Source organism: Acomys minous (assembly GCF_964271855.1).
Source record: "Acomys minous genome assembly, chromosome: 1".
Classification (NCBI taxonomy): Eukaryota; Metazoa; Chordata; class Mammalia; order Rodentia; family Muridae; genus Acomys; species Acomys minous.
The window spans coordinates 143220842-143237101 of record NC_140483.1 but is presented as its reverse complement, the minus strand read 5'-3'; the positions used below and the strand labels follow the sequence as shown (position 1 = coordinate 143237101).

Below are 16260 nucleotides of genomic sequence, written 5' to 3'. Positions count from 1 at the left end.
GAATGTTTATGTTGGCGTGTGCCGTGATTGGCATGCTTGTGTCCCTCACGTTGTGTTGAAGCTGGGTCATCAACACAATGGTGGGACACGATGAGAGCTTCAGAGTGATCAAGTCATGAGGGAGCTGCCTTGTCTTTGTGATTCGTCTGCCCTTCTGCTAGGACAGGGCACCCACCTGGAAGAAATGGGCTCTCCGCATACACTGGATCCCGATGACCTTTGACTTTTCATCCTTTGAACGGTTAGAGGTAAGCGTGTTGGTTAACACTACGCAGCGTAAGACACTTTGGTAGGCAGCACTAGCAGGTCAGGAGAGGGTTGTGGTCAGCAGCACACAGTATGAGGGTTCGCTCTGTTAAAACCCAGCTAAGGCGCCTACAGGTACTACGCCTTGACTAAAATTACTTCAGAGCTTTGAAAAGAACACCAACTTAGTATCAACAAAAGCAAGACACTTCTCTAGAGAGGCTTAAAGGATCTGCAGCATGCCTTTTTCGCTCAGCCCTTCCAACTGGCACAGCTCACAACATTTCTTAATTCCATGTGAAAAATCAGGCCTCAGAGAAGGTGGTTGAGATACTACTTTGCCCTAAGTGAGTAAATACCACTTATCCAGTTGTTTTTTCCACTGGATAGGCAGAAGAAAGGTTCCATTTGATCAGGACAGCTAATTTAGATGAACAGGAATTAAAAATATTATCACCAAGCAATTGCTGGAAGTGGTCTGTTCTGTTGACTCACATCTCCATAGTAAATTGGAGCTCAAAGACCCCTCACTCCAGGTTGTATAATGAGAAAACATTAAGGTTCTATTAGTGTTAAGGCAAGAGGAGCTTCATCATTGGCCCTCTGTATGGTAGAGGGTAAGAGGGTACCCAGCAGGAAAGAGAGAGAGAGAGAGAGAGAGAGAGAGAGAGAGAGAGAGAGAGAGGAGAGAGAGAGAACCTGGTGCCTACAGATTGGACGGCCTTTGAAAGGCTGTTTCATATCTTTGAGCCTCGGTTTCCTAATATGCCACTTGGGATCAATCATAAGACAAACCTCGTGGAGTTGTTTTATATCCACAGAATCAAACAGCATTTCGCATTATGTAACACAGCAAGAGGCAGAGGGAGACAGACCAGGAAACAGAGTGTGCGCACCAGGCCTATATGCAACGAATCACGGATATTATTTGAATTAAAGGTGTTGAATAATGAGAGTACAACGACATGGAGAAGGTTTTTGCAGCACGCTGGGATCCAGCTATGCAGTTGGTGACTTTCAGGCTACAGAAATAGGTTTTACTTTGGCAATGGGAAGCTCCTGAAAACTTTCAAATAGGATCATGATGGGTATAGAGATGTGCATGTGAGTAGGCGTGCATGCAGTGTGTGTGTGTGTGTGTGTGTGTGTGTGTGTGTGGTGTGTGTTATGTGCACATGCTCACCTGCACATGTAAGGAGGCCAGAGAAAGACACCAAGCGTATTTGCTGTATTACCCTCTGCCTTATTTCTCTGATGCAACGTCTCTCAGCTGCCTAGCCACCAGCAAGCTTCAACAACCCCCTGATCTCCGCCTCTACAATGCCAGGACTATCGGCACGTGTGGTCATGCTAGGCTCTTTATGTGGATGCTGGGGGTTCGAACTCAGGTCCTTATGCTGACGAATTCAGTGTTCTTAGCTCTGAGTTATCTCCCCCAGCCCTGTACTTGTAGCTGTGCTTTTTGAGGACTGGTTTGGAAGCAATGGAGGACATGGATGAGCCTGAAGAGAGAAAGCAGAAGGCATAAGAACAGATTTGAAAGCTGCTGTTGTGGTTCCGTGAGTCCTGATGAAGGCAGAGCGAGGGTGGCACTAGCTAAAATGAGGAGGGACCGGACTGCAAGAGTAAGCTGTTAAAGATGGCGCCCAGGGGGCCAGCAAGCTGGCTCAGTAGGTAAAGGTGCTAGCCACCAAGCCTGACAACCTGAATTTGATCTCCCTGGGACCCACAGAGTGGAAGAAGAGAACCAAGTTCCACAAACGGTCCTTTGACACCCCCCCTCACACCTGTGCCATGGTATGTGCACCCACACATATACATATACAAATGCATACCTAGATACAACTAACTAAATAAATAAATAGTAATTAAACTTTTGGGGAAAGAATACTTGTCTCACATAGGAGAAGTGTGCCTTTATTTTAGAAGTGAAAAACATAGGGACTCAGCTTCAGGAAGGTTATTGAGTGCTGAACCCACGTTCTTCAGAAGCTGGTGAGCCCCTGAGGGAGAGAGATCTGGCAAGCATTTGAACATAATAACTAGTATTTGACATGATTAGTATTTTGATATACTTGATGAATCGTTCGTTCCTGTTTCAGAAGCTCTTGACTGATTCAAAACAAAACAAAACAAAACAAAACCATAATCACTAAGTATGTAGGCATTTCACCAAGAGAAACTCCACAGTTAGCATAGCAAACTCTAGTGATGCCTTCAAAATTCCCAGCCCCATGCTGTGCTACCCTGACCCACTGCTCTGCTGCTCAGAGGTAACAGCACTGTCTCCTGCTGAGGTGCTTGAAGGGCACAGTCCCCTGAAACGCATCTAGCCACGGAGTGCCTGTGTTCCACGAGAACTGGCTGAAGCGGGGAGCTCATCTGCTCACAACCAGCTATGTGGAACAATCTGATCATTCATTCTTCTTATCAGAGAGCCTGCCTGGCCACAGAAGCCAAGGCTCCCCTGGGAAAGCCAGGATGACACCCACCGCTGCATCCACCTTATCTGTGTTGTACCAGTTTGTCCCTTTTATATTCTCCTTCTGTTGTCCCAACAGATACTGAGGTGGAACTTAATGGTCTGTAACACCCAAGTCCCCAGAGGTGCCTCTGAGAAAGACTGGACTGGCTTTAGCCATTTCCCTGTTTTAGGCAGTGGCGCCTTCTGTCACACCCTGTCCCTGTGGCTATTTCACACTTCATAACCATTCGAACGCTAGCTGTGGGGAATACAGTCCTTGCTAGCTGTATCCAGGCTTAAGGACCTATCTTTCTTAGACAGACTTCAGCTATAATCGATTTCCTTTAAATATTGCCAAATATTGAATTGGACAACGCTAGAGGCCTTTTCAGGTGAAAGGGACATACAGTTTTTATTTTCAAATAAGACTAAACTACAGTGTGCAAGGTTGACATGTATGCAGAAACTACATACAAGCCATGAAGACAAGCCAGTAAGCAGCACTGCTCTTAGGCCTGACTTCCCTTTACTATGGACTGTAGACATTCTCTGAAATAAACCCTTTCCTCCCTCATGTTGCTTTGGGTCATGGTGCCTATCATAGCAATGGAGACAAACTAGGGCAAGGTTTACTATGTTTAAGTAGAAACAGAACACACACACAAAAGCAATAGTTAACATACCACCTTTGATGACAGAGTAAGGTTTTAAGACAGCACACTGGTTATGTAATTATGTTCTTAATATAAATCTAGAATTCAATCAGAGATTCTCCTGATTGGTAAATTCATCATTTTTTTTGTACTTAGTTTTCATACTCAGGATCCACAAATGCAGCCTGTAGTGGAAGACGTATCTTGTGTAACGTCCCCGTGTGTCAAGTGCACAGACTTTACTGTGTATGCAGCTGTCATTTCCATATCACCTTCATCCCAATCCTGTAGCAGACAGATTTGAGCTTAAGAAAGACTTGAACTTCTTCTAGTTTCTTTATAGTTAGTGGGTCGTTCGCAGGTGGAGAGTAACGATCTTTCCTCTCTAGGAGGAGTCAGAAACACACACACAACTAGAGAACGTGTGACCAAATCACAGGCAAACTTCTAAACAGTCTGTGGCCCCGGACCTGAAGAAACATTAGCCCTGTGCTGGCTCAGCCAGTCTGGGTGTTTTCTCTTTGTATTTAGGAAGATGCACATTTGCAAAGGAAAAGTGGCGGGGTGGGGGCGGGGAAAGCAAATCCACACTCTGTTGTCAAATAAAGTTGAGGTCCAAGCCAGTCCAAGGCTGAGACTTTTTCCTCAAGTTACACAGAAGTCAAGGATTTTTGCTGAGATGATACCACAGGTTAGCAGAAGGAAAAGGTGAGCGGGGTGACACAGCCAGAGCCAGAGCTGGTGATAAGAGTCTTGCCAACTTCAAGGTCTCAACACTTCTGTATTTTACTCTTTCCACTGTGAACTAAACAATCCAAGGGTTGTTTTTTCTTACACATGTACCTACTTGTTCCTGTTTACTGAAGGTCAGCCTTCTTCTGCTGAATTTCCTCAGTACCATTGTTGAAATACGTTGATTGAATATGAAATCTATTTTTGTCACATTAATACCTTTGTCTGTCCTTATCAGTGCTGTTATTTAGGTCACCACAGTTATCTATTTGTCCAGATAGGATCATATTACACAGCCTAGCCTGCCATGTAGCTCCCTGTGTCATCCAGGCCGGCTTGAGCCCTGACCCTTCTTCCTCCCAAGGACTGGGACTTCAGGTGTGCATCATCGTAGCCAGAGCCTGCGTTACTAGTTCTCAGGCGAGGCTTGAAATCAGGTGAGTCATCTGACTCTGCTGTTCTCTGAAACTATTGTGGATAATCATCACCTGCCACTTCGTAGATGTTTAAAAAATGAATGCTGAAGAGTTGAACAGGGTAACACCGAGTCTATAGATCAGCTTAGAGAAAAGTGATATATTGCGAGTACTGGGGCTTGTGGTATATGTCACTGTTTGGGTGTTTCTTAATTCACGGCAGCAACATCTTATAGTCTTCTGTGATCAAGTCTTGTGCTGATCTACAACTGCCTCACATTTTAGTGTTATTGTAGCTTGTGTTTCCCCCTTGATTTTACTTTCTGCTTTCTCCATTAGCAGCATAGAAAACAGAACTGATTTCATGTAGTGAGTTTCTGACTGTGACTTTGTCAGATTTACTGATTGGACCCAGAAGTGCTCTCTTCAGATTCCTTACGATTTGCTACATAGAAAATTGTTTCCATTCGTGTGGCATTTTAAAGTACTGACATTGTATGTTTGCAAAGGTGGTGCAAGCTTTACCTTGGGAATTGACCAGTACAATAACTGCTAGTGCCTTGTCTTTGGGAGTGTGACAGTCGCCCTTCGTGGAGGGGTCTATGCTGTTTACATGTAAAGTTTGTGGCCAGTCACCACCAGGACCTTTGGCAGATTTCCATGACTGAAGAGAATATAAAAGAGCTAACAAATGACTGTTGGTATCTCTGCTTTAAAAACAAAAGGAAGACAGGGTAGACTAATAGCGGCCAAAGAGGAAACAGAAGGCACTGCAGGCTGGACCAACTTCCTAGCCACAGGGAGGACTGACTTCTTGAACCAGATGTGTCTGGACTCTGCCAACAGCTGCAGGGACAGTCTACCCTGAGTGACTCATGTGTGTGGGCAGATGCTGTCACCAAGTCTCCAGGTACTTTTCGCTGCTGAGCAGGACACAATGGTGGCTCTTTTTTTTTTCTGTTCCTTTACCATAATCACTTGGAAGAGCAGCTTGGAGTAAGCATGGTTGTCTGCGATGGAGCAGCAGTGTCAGAACACATGTCTAGAATGGAAATTGGATTTGAAGATCGAGATGTTGGGCACTGAAGACGCGAGTACTTAGTATAGGATGTGTGTCATGGCATTTTGGAGTTTTGGGACGAGGGAAGGCTTTGAAGTTGGGGTTCAAACACCCTGTGGGACATTTGCTACTTTCCTTCAGACCCACTTCCCTTCCTTTTCTACCATGTTTTGTGTGCTGAAAGCTGGAATGCGTTGCTCTCTTGTTTCTTGTTGAATTTGAACAGTGAGAAGTTTGGCCAAGTAACCAGAGAAGGGGAGTGAGGTTGGGGCAGCACGTATTTAATAGATATTTCTATTGTTTAATTTTGAGACCGGATCTTACAGCGTAATCCAGGCTGGCCTTGGACTCCTGCCTCTGCCTCCCACGTTCTGGGACTACAGATGTGCACCAACACACCTCACTACAGAGTGCTCTCCCCGTGAGCTTGCTGCATCCTAAGTTGTGTCTGACTAACAACTCTATTTTTACAACTTACCTGCCAGCTGACAGTGACTAGCCATCCCTCTTGCCTCCTTTGTGTCCGATAATGGTAAAAAGCATTCTGTTATCTCTGGCCAGAGGTTACTGTATCACCCTTATAACTCTGCTCACATCTTGAGGTTCATTAAAAGTCCTTCAACACTTCCTTTGAGGGTGTCATCTGAGCTTTGGCTACTAGATCATCCCATTTACTTGGTGGCTTTGGAAATGTTAGCAAGTTTTTTAATCCACTGAGTCTCAGTAATTTTTTCTGTAAAGTAGAGATGAGCTATCCCTTGGCGGGGGGGGGGGGGGGGGCAGGGAAAGGAGTGGGGAGAGCCAGGAATGGCATGTGCTGTAATCCCAGCTCCTCAGGAGGCTGAGGCTGGAGAATTGCAAGTTTTAGCCTCCCTGGGCTAAATCATGAGTGAGCTCTTGTCTCAAAATAAAAATAAAAAAAGCCTTGGAATGTAGCTCAGAGGTATAGATAGCATTTGCCTAGCAAATACAAGGTCCTTGGTTTACTCTCTGGTTATACACACAAAAGAGAAGAAAAGGAAGAAGGGAGGGAGAGAGGTAAGGAGGGAGGAAATAAGGAGACAACACAGAGGCAGTATATGACAGTTATCTGGCAATTGGCTCATGGCATCACTATTGTTAATAACTAACTTACAGAAGTGCTGGTAAGATCATGATGTCCTAAGCAATTATTAGAGTAAAATTGTAACGCTGGTTACTGCTTGTCCAGAAGAATAAGAGTGAGCAGAAGCAGCTAGAGAAATAAATGCTAACTAACAGCAAGGGGTTAGAGGGGCTTCTTTTTTCATTTTAATTTATTCTCTTTTTACCATACATCCCCTCTGCAGCTTCCCCTCTCTCCACTCTCCACTCCTCTCAGCTCCTGTCACCTTCGCTCTGCCCCAGACCCACCCCCACCCCAGGAAAGAACAAGCCTCCCAGGGACATCAACAGAGCAAGGCACAACCAGACCAGGCATAAACCCTCACATTGAGACTGGAAGAGACAACTCAGTAAGTATAAAAGGGTCCTAAGAACAGGCAGAAGAGTCAGAGACACCACCAGTCCCACTGTCAGGGTCCCCCCAAGCCCCAAGCCAACAACCATAACATATGCAGAGGCCCTAGTGCAGATCTGTGCAGGCTTTACAACTGCTGTTTCCATCTCCGTGAGCCCCCATGAGCCTCCGCGGGTCATGCTCTCCTGGTGTCTTTGCTCCCCCTGGCTCCCACAACTCCTTCTTAGTGTGTGAAGGAGAATGGCCACAATGTCTTAAAATAAGAGAGCTGTAGCTTAGCAATGTATAGACTTGACAGTAGGATCGTTACACCTACACCAAAGAGGTGTAGAGGTGCTATGGTAGCGTAAGACACACCTTTGAGCGCAATGCATTGAGTTGTGAATTAAGACTTTAAAAAAAAAGGGTATTAAAAAAAAAAAGGTACTGTTGAAATTCACAGTAGCATCCTACACTGTGTCCAGCCACAGGTCTGCTAAGGAAGCAAGTGCGGGCCTTTGGGGCATGATCATGCACAGCTGGCTGGGATGTCATCTGATGCCCGCTGTCTGGACTACCAGGTCTTCCCTTCTCCCTTTTGGTCCAGCTTCTTTTGGGACCTCACAAATGATTTTGGTGGGAACGCTCTCTAAGGTGACCTATCACTCCCTTCTCTCCAGGATACACATGTCTGCCTGGATGAAGGGATCAGAGCAGTTTCAAACAGACATCTCCCCACCCCATCTGAATCAGGATCTCTGTCCTCAGAGCCCCTTTAGGACCTTCAGGCTTGTTGCTGTCTCAGACACCATATGAAGTCCCTCCTCTTGAGAAGCCAATCGGCTCCAAAAGATGTCCTAAGTCCTCTTGTAATAGGACGCCCCTACCTTGACCATCACTCAATATGCCACATGTATCTGAGTTATTCTCTCAGGAGGTTCCTCATTGACATATAGTAAACAAACAAACAAACAAAAAACAAACAACAAAAAAAAAAACCCCAAAAACCTAAAGCTAAAAAACAGCAGGTATCAGACTAAACAAACCTTTGATTCCAACCAACTTCTGAAAAGTCTTACTTGTCTTGTGATGTGACACGAGAAAGGTCTTCTGCATGTAATTATGATCCAAGAGGAGAGAAACCCTGGAAGAAAGAGCCTGCAATCACCAGGAGACTGGGAGAAGAAACTGAGAGAGAAAATGCCACTGATTTAAAATTCTAAAGCATCAGATGCCTTGTGAGAGTTCAGAGGGTCACTGGGTTGGGTGTTTTGTTGATGAAATAGCACAGGGCCTGACGACAAAGAAGAGAAAGTGTTATCCCAATAGACTGGCTCCTGTCACTTTTTCACTTCACAAGGACTGTTACGTAAGCTCAGATCTTTAAAAAAAAAAAAAGACCAGAAACAAAGAAGACGTATAAAGGATGATAAATACTTGTGCAATGACATCAGAAAATCAAAGAGAATGCTTAGGACAGAATCAAAAGACGCAAAATTCTGTTTGGAGCAAGTTCAAGAGTAACTAGAGAATAGGAAAAGCAAGGGCTTCGAGTAAATGCTTTCAAAGCCATTCAAACTTCTTGGCCTCCCATTTGCTTTGCCAGGGAGGACGACCTCATAAGTGTAGCCGGGGAGAACATAGGAAAAGGAAAGTTAAAAACAGTCATGGAAGGACACTCCAGTTAACGACCGTGCATGCAAAAGGCGTCCTGTGTCCAAGCCTGGAGCACTGCAGAGAACTGCAGGCTCTTGCAGCTGAGATTACTGGATCACTTTGTTTATCTTAGAAGAACGGAGAAATGGCTAAGGTGCTGGATGACTTCCATGAGCTAGCAATGAATAAGTCTGATTTTCCAACAGAGGAAAGGTAGGTAACCTAGAGCAAATTTAGACATAATGCTTACAGAGAGTCAAGGATGGCCTTCTCTGACCAGGCAGTGAATTGAAATAGACAGTTAATATGGCCAATACTTCTAGAAAGAATCTTAGCTGACTAAACAAACAAACCCACAACAAGAGCACCCCAACCAACTTTACCCTAGACTTACAAATTAATTAACCAATGAAAGACATGAATAAGGCCTCTGGCCACTTAAGGTGCCCAGAAATGAACCGTGGCATCAACTATGGCTAGACACTGCCTAGTCCACTGAGAGCAACCCTGCCGTTTGCCTCAGCTCTGTTTAGGCTGATGGAACTGGGAGTTGGCAAACTACCCCAGGATGAAATCTGCCTGCCACCAGGGTGTGCAGTGTATGTTTCACACAGCCATGCCATGCTAGTCATTTTTTTTTCCTTTTCTTTTTTTAATGTTTCTTCTGGTTGCCTCTGATAGACATCAGGAGAGTGGAATTTTGCAACCCAGGTTTATGGCCTGTCTGAACTATTTTCTATCTAATCTAGCACAGGAAAGTTTTCTGATTGTCTGCTGTGGCTAACCAGACAATCACATTAGTCATGTTATTATATCACATGCTGGGTTTGTAAAGATAAGTTAAAAAAAACCCCAAAGTCTACATCATACAGTACAGTCTTCTGTCAAGATGTAACTTCTTACATCTTAGATGGGAATGACTAATTTAGGGTACCATTCACTGAGAGTTTAGCTTGCCATTCTATGATCTTTTAGGATTTATTTATATTATAGTGTGTGTGTGTGTGTGTGTGTGTGTGTGTGTGTGTGCGCGTGAGAGAGAGAGAGAGAGAGAGAGAGGGAGGGAGGGAGGGAGGGAGAGAGAGGAGAGAGGTGTATGTGTGTGCCTTTGGAGGATGTTGGGATTCTTGAGAACTGGAGTTACAGGCAGCCGTGATCTGCCTGACATGGGTGCTGGGAACTGAGTGCAAATCCTCTGGAAAGTCAGTACACACTCTTAACTGCTGAGCCATATCTCTGGTCCCAAGATTTACAAGATTTACACCTTTTTCCTTTTGTCCAGGGTGTCAATAATACTTTGCCACCTTGTTTGTCTAACCCATTCCTTCTTGTGTCTCTCTCTCTCTCTCTCTCTCTCTCTCTCTCTCTCTCTCTCTCTCTCTCTCTCTCTTCTCCCTCCCCTCCACTCCCCTTCCTTTCCCTTCCCCCCTCCTCTCCTCTTCTGCCTGCCGCCCCCATACTCATTTTTCAAGACAGGGTTTCTCTATGCAGCCCTGGCTATCCTGGAACTCACTCTGTAGACCAAACTGGCCTCAAACTCAAAGATCCACCTGCCTCTGCCTCCCAAGTGCTGGGATTACAAACCTCGTACCACCACGGTCTGGCTAACCTGGTCCATTTCTGATGCAGGCCGACATGAAGCTCCCACGGTGGGGTAGGATGTAGAGATCGGAGCTCAGACGATCAGAAGTATCAGATCAAAGTCAAGTTGCAGCTGCCGGCCACCTCTGGCTCTCTGCTGTGTTGATGTCCATGTCTGTCGTACTACTGAAGGCCTCGTGGACGCCAACAGTTCGTTCTACGGCCAGAATCCATGTTGATGTCCATGAGCCCAGCTGCTTTGGAGGGCCTTATCCAGGTCCATGGCCCTACTGCAACCGGGAGTCCTGTTGTGTTCTGTGCTGATGCCAGAAAACAAGATGAAGCCTGTGCATGGTCCACGCTCCCACAGTCCTTAAGGAGCAAATGGGCTGGTTTTTGCAATGATTGAGGAAGAGGGACATGGAAGACTTCTGTGGCAACCCCTACCTCTACCCCAACATCCGCCCTACCCATAGTAACAACCGAGACAGGAAGCCATTGAGAGAACTCTTAAAAACCGTGATAGGATGCTGGGGTGTCGCCCTCCACGGTAGAGGGCTTCCAGCAGGGATGAGGAGGGGAAGGGCTCAGATCCCTTTAGAGGACAGCCACTGAGAATTTGACCACACCCTAGTGAATATATGGATAACGCAAACTGGACTTTCTATTTTTGGCTGGGGGATGGGTAGCAAGGGGAGGCGGAGGACAGGGGAGGACTGGGAAGCAAATGTGATGTGGAGTGTGATGTGAAATCTCCAAAGAATCAATAAAAATGTTATGTTGGAAAAATTTGATTCAGAATAATAAATGGATCACATTGTTTGAGAAAGGAGGGAGAGGGGGGCAGGGAGGGAGGGAGGGAGGGAGAGCACGCGAGACAGCGCTTGGTAGGAAGGCGATTAAATGCCTAAGGTAGAGCCATTGCAGATGGGATTAGTGTGCATCAAAAATAAATGTGAGGGAGCTGTGCGCTCTTCTACTATGTATGCAGCAAGAGGCAACATTAGGAAATAGACAATTCTTCACAAGATACAGAATTCACAACTGCTCTGACCCTGAACTTCTCAACCTCGAGGGCTGTGAGAAATACATTTCTGTAATTTATAAAATGTTCAGATTGAAGTATTTTGTCATAACACTTGAATGGACTAAGACAGTTGCACAGCAGTATGAGTGTCTTTAAAATCACCAACTGTACCCTTCAACAAAACTTTAAACAAAATGTGTTCATTCTATGGTAAGTTTTAAAATTTATTGTCATTGTAATTATGGCATGACTATTACTGAGCATAAATTGTCAGCCAGCCTCTATAGTAAGCTCTTCAGAAGTCTCATACTGTCTGAGAGTCTGTTGGACTGATTATATATATGTGTGTATATATATATACACACACATACACACACACACACACACACACACACACACACATATATAAGCTTTTGAAGTCTGCTTAAATATTTGTTGTTTAACTTTTTTTTTCTTTCTTTTTCTGCACAAGGGACCATTCTGTGCACAGGAATAATTCACTTAAACTCTGACCTTCGAATTCTTTTAAACATAATATTATATTATTAGGAGATGGACAGATATTTCCATGCAAACAGGCTGGCTTGTGCACATATTTATCCTGAAATATTTGCACACACACATACACACACACGTGCATGTTTGCCACAAAACTTATGAGAGACTTGCATGTGGAGAATATTGTTTAGTAAATAAACTTACAAATTTGTTGGTAATGTTCAGGTACTGGAGAGCCCTCTTTCATCAGGGTGAAGAAACAATCTAGTCCCACTCTGTAAAACGGAGAATACGTGTGGTAACAATCACATAGGGGCTCCCCTTGGGTGTTTGGTCAAGCGGCATGGAAATAAAAAAGGGGTAGGGAGAAGGGAGGTAAAAGCCCTCTGTGTTTTCATGTATTGGAAGAACAAGACAGCAGTACACATTGGTTATTTTCAAAGCAAGCCCATTGCACATACCACCAGAGAAAGCACATTCTCTGAGTTTCATTCATGTGCCAGGTACAGCTGTGAGCGACACTGACTGGGGTCCTCCTACACGGTCTCAAGTCTGGGTGCTGCCCCTGAAGCTGTCCACGCTCAAGTGTGCAAATGGCACAAAGACGTCTCTCCTTTCTCCAGAGACATACACGGACAAGAGGTGCTGGTTAATGAGTAACAAAAACATAGCAGATCGCATCTACTTTTCATTTCCAGCTTTGCTGTTACAGGGCATTCTCCCCATGAGCTGTTAGTGTTTCTGTTCAGCTGCTTTGGTAAACTTTGATTTTAAAAAGTAAAATTAAAGTACTTGGAGAATGGTCAGCTATGTGCAGTTGCAGCTTTGCAAGATGAAGAGGTTCTGGGGAGGTCTGGTTCACAGCACGAACAAACAACAGGCTACTAAATTGTGTGCTTTAAAATGCTCAAGATGACGTTTTAGGGTTTTTTTTTTCTTTTCTGTGTGTGGGTGTGTTTTAACAATTTTCAAAACAATGACCTTACTGAGCTTCCAGGCTCCTCAAATGCTACAGAAGACAGCCTAAGGAAACCCCAGGGAGCCTGTTGCCGTGACAACTCTGTTCGGTCCATCCAGGTTAGTCTTTATTGAGCTTGCCCATCTCATCCTCAGCTAGAAGAAACAACGCCAGGTGCTGATCTTCCTTTCAGGAATGAGCCTTTGCTTTCTTCTTCTTCTTCTTCTTATGAGGACCTCACATCCAGTCTCTCTCTGTCTTTTACCATCACATGTTGTTGGATGTAACCGTGACTTGTAACTTCTCTTGGAGCCTCGTTGCTCCAGGATCCAGGATCCAGCACAGACCACCGACACCTATATGGCCTTTGGTGGTAGCTCGAACCACAGACATCAACACGGATACAGCAGCAGTAAGACCACAGAGCCAAACATGGCCCACTGTGGCAGCATAGGCTGGGCATCACCATGGATTCAGTTGGCAGTGCAGGTCACTCACATTGACGTGCCCACCATACTCCCCCCACCCTCCCCCTCATCTTCCTCCACCCTCGGACATCAACATTGCTTTAGGCTGTAGCACAGACCGTGGACATCCATATGGCTTTCAAGTGATAGTTAAGGTCATGGTCACCATCACAGACCCAGCCTCATTAAAGCCATGAACCCAGACATGGCCCTGGGTTGCAGCCCAGACCTGGTCACCACTATGATCTCAGATGGCAGCATAGGCCACTCACGTCAGTATAGTCCCCGGGGGCAGCAAGGGCCATGGATATGAACGTGGACTCAGGTCACAGCAAAGGCCACGAACATCTCAGTGTCATCAGATGACAACACAGCTCTCAAACATCAACCCAGACCTCGGCCACATCACAGCCACTGACCTACACACGGCCCTCGGCAGTATCATGGGACATGGTAGTTCTTCAAGGAGGTCTAATCCAGAAAGTGGACTGTCCCTCGTCTCAGGCCTCCATCTTGGGTGATCCTGCACCCAGGCAGCTTGTTTGAGAGCCAAGTCTGCCCAAGCTCCGGGCTACTGCACACCATCCCATTGATGCCACTGGGCAATGACGTCGTGACCCAGCCTTGACCTCAGCCCTCCCTCTCACATGTCACTGTTGTCATGTAACCAATTCTGTCTCTCCCCACAGCACGTTCACTGCTCCTCTCCTCCATCACCCCGGTCTTTCTGTCACCCCATTTCCTTGCAGTGGCAGCCCACTTGGCAGGCCTGCCACTCACTTCTGTCTTTTGTTTTGTTTTGTTTTTGGTTTTTGGTTTTTTCGAGACAAGGTTTCTCTCTGTCCTGGAACTCGCTTTGTAGACCAGGCTGGTCTCAAACTCACAAAGATTCACCTGCCTCTGCCTCCCCTAGTGCTGGGATTACAGGTGTGAGCCACAGCACCTGGCCACTCCCGGTCTCTTAATACTATCACACTGGCAACTAAGTTTCCACCTATGATATTTGGGAAAAAGGCATTTAGCCAGAGCGGCAACCAGGCCCACCACCATCACCACATCAATTATTAATACGGTTTCTATGCACTGTCCTGGGGGCTAGACACTTGATTTACCTGTCTCCAGGGTAAGGTTTTGTCAGAGGAGAGTCCTTCCGTCTCAGAATCTTTTAAAATCTGCTCCTATATGAATGTAGCTCAAGTTGGGAAAACCCTTCAAGTGAAGTGGTCAAGACACCTAACTGATACCAGCGTTATCTCATGTTGGAAGCTGTCAAGGCGGGTGCTAAGCAGACCTGCGCTGCTACTCCAGGATAAAATTAATTCTCCCGCACTGACACTTTACTGTCTTCCCTAACAGACATTGCCGACTGCTGCCTGCCCAGTCTCTGCTAATGGAGGCTTATAAAGGCCTTCCCCATTCCTATGGTAACCCAAGAGAAAGGCTGTTGCCATGGGGACTAGCCAAGCCTATATAAACCTTCCATCTCCATCCGACAGCTGAGGAAGGAGAGTGGGAATGGATCCTCGCTAGTTCACCTTCAGAAATTGCTAATAATTAGCGCTGGGTTTTTTTTGGGGGAGGAGAGGGGAGAGAATTCATTGTTTCTTCCAGGCAGAAACTCATTCACATTTTGAACTTAAAATGAGTATTGTTCAAAAGCTTCCTTGCTGTTCTTGGTGTCAAAAAGGAGAGTCAGCTAAAAAATGAAATAGCTGGTGATTGAGCGGTTCCCAAATCTCTACTGTGTTACCAACCACTGAATGACACTCATCACAAGCATGTGAACAGTAGGCTGTTTCTTTGACATGAATTCATTCTAGGCATGCCTGATCATATGCTTCCACCTGCTTTACAGCTGGGCCTTGGAGGATCTCAGCTCCCGGAAGCCAGGATATGAAGGCAGAGCCAGACTCGGTGCTCCAGCTGGAGGTCCAGCATACAAAGGCCTAGGCAGTGGGACTAGCCCAGACCTGCTTCTAGAGGTGACCAAAGAGAGTCCCTGCCCCGAGGTGGATAGGACTGGGCTGGGACCAAGAGAAATTTAGATGTTTTCAGTAGAGGCAGGAAACCCTTGCGAGCAGTGTTTTGCAGTCATCCTCCTAGAGCAGGGACCACGTAGACACGGGGAAGAGAGGGCCTGGATGGAGTGAGCAGGTCCTGCAAAGAAAAGGCCCAGGAACTCTTCCTCCTTTCTTTCAATTGTTTACCAAAGGCTTGTTATTTGCTGTAAGATACGCTAAACTCGTAGAATACAACGATGTTCAAGATTTGAGTCAGGCCAGGTGTTTCTCTAAGTCTACTTGGAGATTGCCAGGTGAAACGTAGATGACCGTGGGGAGCAATATGTCAAGGGGCCTTCCAGGTGAGCTTGGCCTATGGCTAACTTTTCTTGAATGAATGAATGAATGAATGAATGAATGAATGAATGAGTTAATGAATGAACTAAGGAGAATCAACAATTTCTTTAATGTTAGGGGTAGGGGGATGAGAAAAAGTGGTTTGTTTACTTTCTGTGGGTTGATTGTGGTCCCATAGGACAGAACTGTGGAAATTTCCTAAAGGGTGCACAGTGCCCTAAGCAAGCCAATTTCACACTGATGGGAATGGTACCTAGGAGGCGAGGGTCCTTCATGCCTGCTTCTATGATGAATCTGGTAACTGGTTCTTCTCAAACTGAGGTGGCTACAAACTATATTGTTAAGGAGAGATGATGATTTTTCCTAACATTCTCCCAACTATTGTTCTTCTTTAGCCTTTATCTTTCTAGGCTGAGCATCCCTGGATGAAGTGGTCCCATGTGTGCCCATTGCATTATGTAAGCATTTAAAGGTTGCATGGCATAGAATAAGATGCATAAAATTAAGAGTAGGAAGTCTCTAGACTCACGACATGATCACTCGTTATCTGTATGGGTCTGAGCTGCAATGTGACCCATCTTAGTTCAGTTTTTTTCCACATAAGATGGAAAGAGTAAATAGCCTGCTTTCCTCATCACAGCCCAGTAAGTAGTGCACAGAGCACGAGA

At 45.6% G+C, this 16260-nt stretch overlaps 1 long non-coding RNA gene across 3 annotated transcripts; it reads right to left on the bottom strand.

Annotated features, from left to right (window-relative positions):
• Nucleotides 1–3285: 3285 nt before the first annotated feature.
• Nucleotides 3286–14642, bottom strand: LOC311593260. 3 transcript variants are annotated; one of them, XR_014777639.1, is made up of 4 exons: nucleotides 14348–14642; nucleotides 12015–12085; nucleotides 10314–10657; nucleotides 3286–5553 (listed from the first exon to the last, which is right to left on the bottom strand). It is a non-coding gene; the product is annotated as an uncharacterized lncRNA (long non-coding RNA). The 3 variants fall into 3 exon arrangements; XR_014777640.1 differs by having other exon boundaries at nucleotides 10314–10605; XR_014777641.1 differs by having other exon boundaries at nucleotides 10314–10600.
• Nucleotides 14643–16260: the final 1618 nt, after the last annotated feature.